Genomic DNA, 8,267 nt, shown 5'->3' on the forward strand with positions numbered 1-8,267 from the left:
AAATGTAACCTACATATATTTTTCCCGCGTCTTTAAATCGCGCGGCCGCGCTAATTAAAGAGAGCGGAAAACGATAACTAGGAATTCTACCGGCATTAGCCCCTGAGTGAATGCAAACATATTTCTTAGGACAGTAATGATCTAATTTGCTAGGTAAATACTGGCTCCGATATTGTATCTTTTAATTGTAATAATGAGTGGTATATTTTTTTTTTCTAGTGGTCGTGATACCAGGCAATATTTATTTTTTTTTCGCGGTGATTAGAGGAGAAAATATGCCCTTATTTTTCGGCGGTTGAAATGGCAGAATGTGTTTCCACAATATAAATTGTAATGGTAGAAATATTTTGTTTTAGAATAATGTTGAACTTCCAGTAAAAATAAAGCTTCATTTTTTTTTCGTGTAAGTTCGGTCGTATGTTTTCATTCATTTCCGTCGTTTTAGTTTTCTGTAAAAGAAAACTATTGCGCCGGCTTTGTCTGTCCGTCCGCACTTTTTCTGTCCGCACTTTTTCCTGTCCGCGCTTTTTTCAGTCCGTTAGATCTTAAAAACTGATGAGGCTAGAGGGCTGCAAATTGGTATGTTGATCTTCCACCTTCCAATCATCTAACATATCAAATTGCAGCCCTCTAGCCTTAATAGTTTTTATTTTATTTAAGGTTAAAGTTAACCATAATCGTGCAAAGTTTCATGGGCTGCGGCTCATACAGCATTATACCGAGACCACCGAAAGATAGAGCTATTATCGGTGGCCTTGATTGTACGCTGTAGCGGCTGTACAGAAAACTCGACTACGCCGAAGAAACCTCGGCCTATTTTTTACTTATTTAATGTTTTAGTGAAGTGAAAACAACAGTTGACCTCTCAAAGAATCCCGTAGGCGGTGTGGGGTAGCGCTATCAGTGGACCTCACGCGGTGCACTGTAGGCATTTCAGCCTTTCAGTGAGGTACACTGGCAGCACTATCCCCTACGGGGAAAGACAGTGAAAAGGGGGAGTTAGAGCGGTTGGACAGCAAATAGAGAGGCTTCGAGAATAAGTAAGTACGAGGATCTAAAGGTGGAACTTAGAGGAAACCGACGGTCGGGCTAAGAAGTAACAGTCAGAGAGGTTGGACAGCAAAATTGATGAAAGAAATGGGAATGGAGGCAAAGTAAAAGGCTAAAAAGTGTTTTTACGTCACTAAAACATGCAGCGTCCCCTCGGCTCCCAGCTTGCAACCCCTTACTTACCTTTTACTGTACCTCCGTTCATATTCTCTTTCTTCCATGTCGCTTTCCATCGTCTCCTAACAGTTGTTTCCCAGTGCAACTGCGAGGCTTTCCTCCTGTTACACCTTTCAAACTTTCAGTGCTGGATGACCTCATAGGTCCCAGCGCTTGGCCTTTGGCCTAAATTCGAGTTCCATTCCATTCCAAAGAACAACACAATCAACCTTCCTAATACGACGTCGGGTCCACCTTGGAAGGCGAAGCCGAGAGGGATAAGGCCTACCCAATTGGGCGGAGTCGCCTCCCACCTGGGGTAACTACGTAGGCGATGACGTATCTTGGAGGTATACCTGCTCATTACGGCAATTCACCTGCTGACGCAATAAGGAAGCAGACAAGGCTCCGCCTATTGGACGATTTTGGTGGAAGTGAGCAGACCTCCTCTCTCTCTGGGCTTGTCCGAAGGACGGCGGAAAGATACGCCCGGCGAAAGTTATCGGCGTAATGTCACATGGGGATATCGGCTCGAGCTGAGACACGCCATGCTGACAGCGCCGCCGGCCAGCCGGATTCTCTCCTACCTGGATAACTCAATGATGAAAGTTTTAATGGGTGGGAATAGCGGCAGCCTCTTACCGTCTTTTAAGAAAAGGTATTTTGGGGGGGCGGGGGTTGAGGGGAGAGAGAGGTATTTCTGGCGCGGAGTAATAATTGATATTTTTAATTTTTTAATTTTTTTTTTATCGAGATGTGCTGGGAATTTTAGAAGTGGGATGTGTCGATGGTAGCAAGAGATGAGATTATTAACTCGAAGTTTATCTGAACGGGTGTTGGTATATCGGCGTGGTTGGAAGGTGGAAGACATTGAATGGGGTAATGAATATATCGTGGTACTGCCAGGATTTTATGTGTCTATCTATCTATCTGTCTATTTGTATATTATTTATATATATGTATATGTATATATATGTATGTATAAGTTATATATACATAGTTCGTGACACTTACACACGGAGAATGAAAGGTGTGTTGTGGACAGGTTTCTTTATCGAAATCGATGAACAGACAAGAGTACAGGCCGTGTTTTCGTCGAGATAGATTAACAGACAAGCGTACAGGTCGTGTTTTTGTCGAAATCGATGAACAGACAAGAGTACAGGCCGTGTTTTCGTCGAGATAGATTAACAGACAAGAGTACAGGCCGTGTTTTTGTCGAAATCGATGAACAGACAAGAGTACAGGCCGTGTTTTTGTCGAAATCGATGAACAGATAAGAGTATAGGCCGCGTTTTCGTCGAGATAGATTAACAGACAAGCGTACAGGCCGTGTTTTTGTCGAAATCGATGAACAGACAAACTTACAGGGGTTTCAAAAGATACAAATAGGAATAATCGTGATAGGAATAAAAATGAAGGCAGGGATATGCGAAAGAAGAAATGGAAAATAAAATAGTGGAAGACATAAGTATTTAGACACTATGGTGTCACTGAATTTTGATTTCGACCAGTGGAATGTTATTTGTCTCTGTTCCTCGATTTCGACAAGAACGACCTGTGTTTTTGTCTGTTCATCGATTTCGACAAGAACGCGGCTTGCAGTTTAGTCTGCTCATCGATTTCGACAGAAGCACGGCCTGTATTTTTGCCTGTTCATCTTGTTCAACAAGATCACGGCCTGTGTTTTTGTCTGTTCATAGATTTCGACAAGAACACGGCCTGTATTTTCATCTGTTCATCGATTTCGACAAGAATACGGCCTGTATTTTTGCCTGTTCATCTTGTTCAACAAGAACACGGCCTGTATTTTTGTCTGTTCATCTTGTTCAACAAGAACACGGCCTGTATTTTTGTCTGTTCATCTTGTTCAACAAGAACACGGCCTGTATTTTTGCCTGTTCATCTTGTTCAACAAGATCACGGCCTGTGTTTTTGTCTGTTCATAGATTTCGACAAGAACACGGCCTGTATTTTCATCTGTTCATCGATTTCGACAAGAATACGGCCTGTATTTTTGCCTGTTCATCTTGTTCAACAAGAACCGGCCTGTATTTTTGTCTGTTCATCTTGTTCAACAAGAACACGGCCTGTATTTTTGTCTGTTCATCTTGTTCAACAAGAACACGGCCTGTATTTTTGCCTGTTCATCTTGTTCAACAAGATCACGGCCTGTGTTTTTGTCTGTTCATAGATTTCGACAAGAACACGGCCTGTATTTTCATCTGTTCATCGATTTCGACAAGAATACGGCCTGTATTTTTGCCTGTTCATCTTGTTCAACAAGAACACGGCCTGTATTTTTGTCTGTTCATCTTGTTCAACAAGAACACGGCCTGTATTTTTGCCTGTTCATCTTGTTCAACAAGAACACGGCCTGTATTTTTGTCTGTTCATCGATTTCGACAAGAACACGGCCTGCACTTTCGTTTGTTCATCGATACCGACAAGAACACGGCCTGCACTTTCGTCTGTTCATCTTGTTCGACAAGAACACGGCCTGCACTTTCGTCTGTTCATCGATACCGACAAGAACACGGCCTGCACTTTCGTCTGTTCATCTTGTTCGACAAGAACACTGCCTGTGCTTTTGTCTGTTCATCTTGTTCGACAAGAACACTGCCTGCACTTTCGTTTGTTCCTCGATTTCGACAAGAACACGGCCTGCACTTTCGTCCATCAATTTCGACAAGAACACGGCCTGCACTTTCGTCTGTTCATCGATTTCGACAAGAACACTGCCTGTACTTTCGTCTGTTCATCGATTTCGACAAGAACAGGCCTGTATATTTATCTGTTCATCTTGTTCGACAAGAACACGCCCTGTATTCTTGTCTGTCCGTCTTGCTCGACAAGAACTCGACGTGTATTTTTGTCAGTTCACCTTCTTCGACAAGAACACGGCCTATGTTTTTGTCCGTTCATCGATTTCGACGAACATAAACCAGGGCCTTGTATCTCCAGAGTCTGCTCAATCACGGAAGAAGGAAAACGCAGATCAGAGAAATCTTTCAGGAGTGAAATTCTAAGTTCGGAAAAGTTGGAAAAGTTCCCCCGATTGAAAAGTTTTTTTTTTCTCCTAAAGGATGTGTTTCTCTTCTCCCCCGGATGGAAAAGTGTTTTTTATTTTCTAAATTTTTTTTTTTTTTTATCTCATTAACTTCCGTAATCATCGTATAAGTAAGGAGAATAGTTTTAAGCCCACGGTATCAACGTTGATGTTCTTGGAATTTTTTTCTTTTGTGTGTGTTTTCTTTATTTTTTTGGGGCGGGGTGTTGGTTTGAGCCGAACATCTGTCAAAAGCTCTTTGAATACATTTTACGTTCGTGTTGTAATCGTTTACTTCGACAAGGACACAAAAAGCTAGAAGCTTTCGGGAATAAGTCAACGGTATTAACTATGATCTTATAAGGGGGAAGTTAGAATATGTGTATATATATGTACATATATAAATGTGGCCTTTATATATATGTACATATAATATATATATATATATATATATATATATATATATATATATATATATATATATATATATATATATATATATATATATATATATATATATAGCTTAATGATAAATAATATAAACCAGGAAGAACATTCTTTATTACAAGCTTTCAGAGTATAAAACCTCATCATCAGGCTGAAAAAACCGACAAGGATGAGAATCAATAAAATTACAATAAAATGAATTGTCATAATAAATCTTCAGCAAAAATACTAACGAAATATAAAATGAACAAGTAAATACAAACTAAAAAGGTGAGACGTAAAATAACGAAAAATTAAAAACACAAACATAAAAATATGAAAATAAAACTATAGTGAAATGTAAACAAACTACCACTCACAAAGTAAAATATTTAACGACCTAATTGAGTACCTACTATGAAATTACACGATAGCTAGTTAAATACCAGACGAGTTGTTGTTCAATTCCGGCTTCATCTTTTTAATAGTCAGCGACTCTGAAATTAAAAGGTCCAGTCTGTTTGAACAAAAAGACAGTACCCGAAAATCCAAGTCAGTGAAAGGATGGTCCTGTGCTAAACTGTGTTCTCTAATGGCAGAAAAGGGTGGTTTGGAAAGGGGAAACCTAGTTCTAATAGAAAGACCTCTGTGTTCCAAAATTCTGCGTCTGAGCCAGCGGGAACTAGATCCCACGTATCGCAGACCACACTGCGAACAAGTGAACAAGTAAACGACACAGGAATTAAGGTCCACAGGCAGAGTAGGCTTCTCTCTCAAAAGTGATCTTATTGTAAAAGGATTACAGAAAACAAACCGGAAACTGATTTGAGGGAAACAATGCTTAAGTATTTCTTGTTACTTTCTTCGGACCATATAGCTACTATGACCAAGGTAAGGCAATTTAATGTACTTTACATCTTTACTAGCAGTACTGTACACCGGTCTGGGACAAAACTTTTCATTTAAAAATTTTTCAGAACTTTGTAAAATACAAAAAATGGGATATGAGTTTTCAGAAAAGTAATTCTGGAGGAAAACCATATCTTGATGAAATAAATTAAAATCACAACAAACATTGTAGGCTCTATTAATCAAAGTGCGTATTGAGTTCATCTTATACAACTTTGGCATATATATATATATATATATATATATATATATATATATATATATATATATATATATATATATATATATATATATATATATATAAAGTATATATAAATGTGTGTGTGTATAACAGAATCACGAAAATATGGAACGTGATAAATATATAAATATAAATGGAAAGAGAAACGATGGAGTACTGCAAGGCCTTTCGACTTCTTGTCCTTAGTAAAGGACAAGAAGTCGAAAGGCCTTGTACTGGTAGTACTCCATCTTTTCTTTTCCTTCGTGGATTTTGTCTTTTATATATATATATATATATATATATATATATATATATATATATATATATATATATATATATATAAATATATTTATCTCCATAAAACTGCATAGCTGGAGAACGAAGATATTACGACATTACAAACTGGAATTGGGTCCTCTGTATTTGTGTGTGTTTGAGAGAGAGAGAGAGAGAGAGAGAGAGAGAGTGGAAAAGTAACTCACTCAAATCACAGTTACAACTCCCGTCCGGGATCAGTTATCTCAAATAATTATCCGAAATTCTCTTCAAGTGCCCCATTTGGACATATTCTTCAAAACCACCGTTCCGCTCCCGGGAACGGGAATGGGAATTTTCCGTGCAATTCCAGTCGTGTCCAAGATAATTCCGCCTTTATCATTTCCTCTTTATCTTCGGAAAACGAGGCAGTCCCGCGGAATCCGATTGCGTTCCCTCGCCGGTAGAGTTCTCGGAGTCCCAAGATCTCGTTTTGTTTCCGCGGGCGGAATCTTATTATCATTATTCGCTTTCGTTATTCATTTTTATTATTCACTTTCATTATTCAAGGCTCTCAAGTTTCCGTATAGTGGAGATGGAAACTTCAGGGAAAATTTTCATCTGTACGACTTTTCCCCGTAAAAAAATAATAATAATAATAATAATAATAATAATAATAATAATAATAATAATATTAACAATAATAATAATAATAATAAGTAAAGCTTCGGCGCAGTCGAGTTTCCTGTACAGCGTATAATCAAGGCCACCGAAAATAGATCTGTCTTTCGGTGGTCTCGGTATAATGCTGTATGAGCCGTGACCCATGAATCTTTAACCACGGGCCGGTGGCGGCCTGGCCTAAATCGTTGCCAGACTCACGATTGTGGCTAACTTTAACCTTAAATAAAATAAAAACTACTGAGGCTCGAGGGCTGCAATTTGGTATGCTTGATAATTGGAAGGTGGATGATCAACATACCAATTTGCAGCCCTCTAGCCTCAGTAGTTTTTAAGATCTGAAGGCGGACAGAAAAAGTGCGGACGGACAGACAACTAATAATAATAATAATAATGATAATAATAATAATTCCGTAGGGAATTCTAATATTCCAGTTTTCAGGAAATCATCTGGCGCGAGGGTGCTAGCCCTACGCCTTTCTCCACCCTAGCTGTGATCCACTGCAGTTATATGAGTACCAGATACATCAGTGTTTGCAATAATTGATCGTAGGTGTCTACTTGCACGACTTTTCCACGTAAGAATGGTTGGCTCCAGAGGGAATGTTAACAGTAATAATAATAATAATAATATTATTATTATTATTATTATTATTATTATTATTATTATTATTATTCAACAATAGCCTCCGTTCATGATAGGCTCACTGACCTTTATGGAAGATAAAGCTGACCTTTGACCCTGAATTAAAACCCGAGATATCCCGGGGTCATCCGTAATCATATACATTTTCATTCGTCAACCCTTTGAACTTAATACATTCAGCATTTTGAGAACAAAGGCAACTTGATATCTGTTACCAACTTGTCGTTACTCATTTGCATATTGAATGTATTTTTACCAGAATGAAATTGGAACCATATGAGCCATCTCTAATGAATGGTTTTACCGATTTCTAGATTCCGAAATATACCGTTGTGACCTGCAAGCGTTAGGACTTCTGACATGAGTGTATTTTTATCTGTTTTGTCAGAGTGACATTGAAAATGTTTGAAATATCTGTGATTAATGAGGTCAGAAATTTTCAAAATGCAAATCTCTCTCTCTCTCTCTCTCTCTCTCTCTCTCTCTCTCTCTCTCTCTCTCTCTCTCTCTCTCTCTCTCTGTATATATACTGTATATATGTATACATACATATATGCACACACACACACATATATATATACATATATATATTTATATATATATATATATATATTGTGTGTGTATACACATACGTTTGTGTATCTCTTTCTCACAGAAATTCACAAATGCACACACGTACACACCCATACACACACGCCCAAAATGCCAGCTGCAGTCTCGTGCCAAAACGAGAGAGAGAGAGAGAGAGAGAGAGAGAGAGAGAGAGAGAGAGAGAGAGAGAGAGAGAGAGAGAGTAATCCCTTCTTCAGCATAACAAGATTTCTTTTCAAGCAAAGCACTTACCCTTAGAGAGCAAACTCGCCTACCGCGAC

This window comes from Macrobrachium rosenbergii, chromosome 42 (genome assembly GCF_040412425.1).
Source record: "Macrobrachium rosenbergii isolate ZJJX-2024 chromosome 42, ASM4041242v1, whole genome shotgun sequence".
NCBI lineage: Eukaryota > Metazoa > Arthropoda > Malacostraca > Decapoda > Palaemonidae > Macrobrachium > Macrobrachium rosenbergii.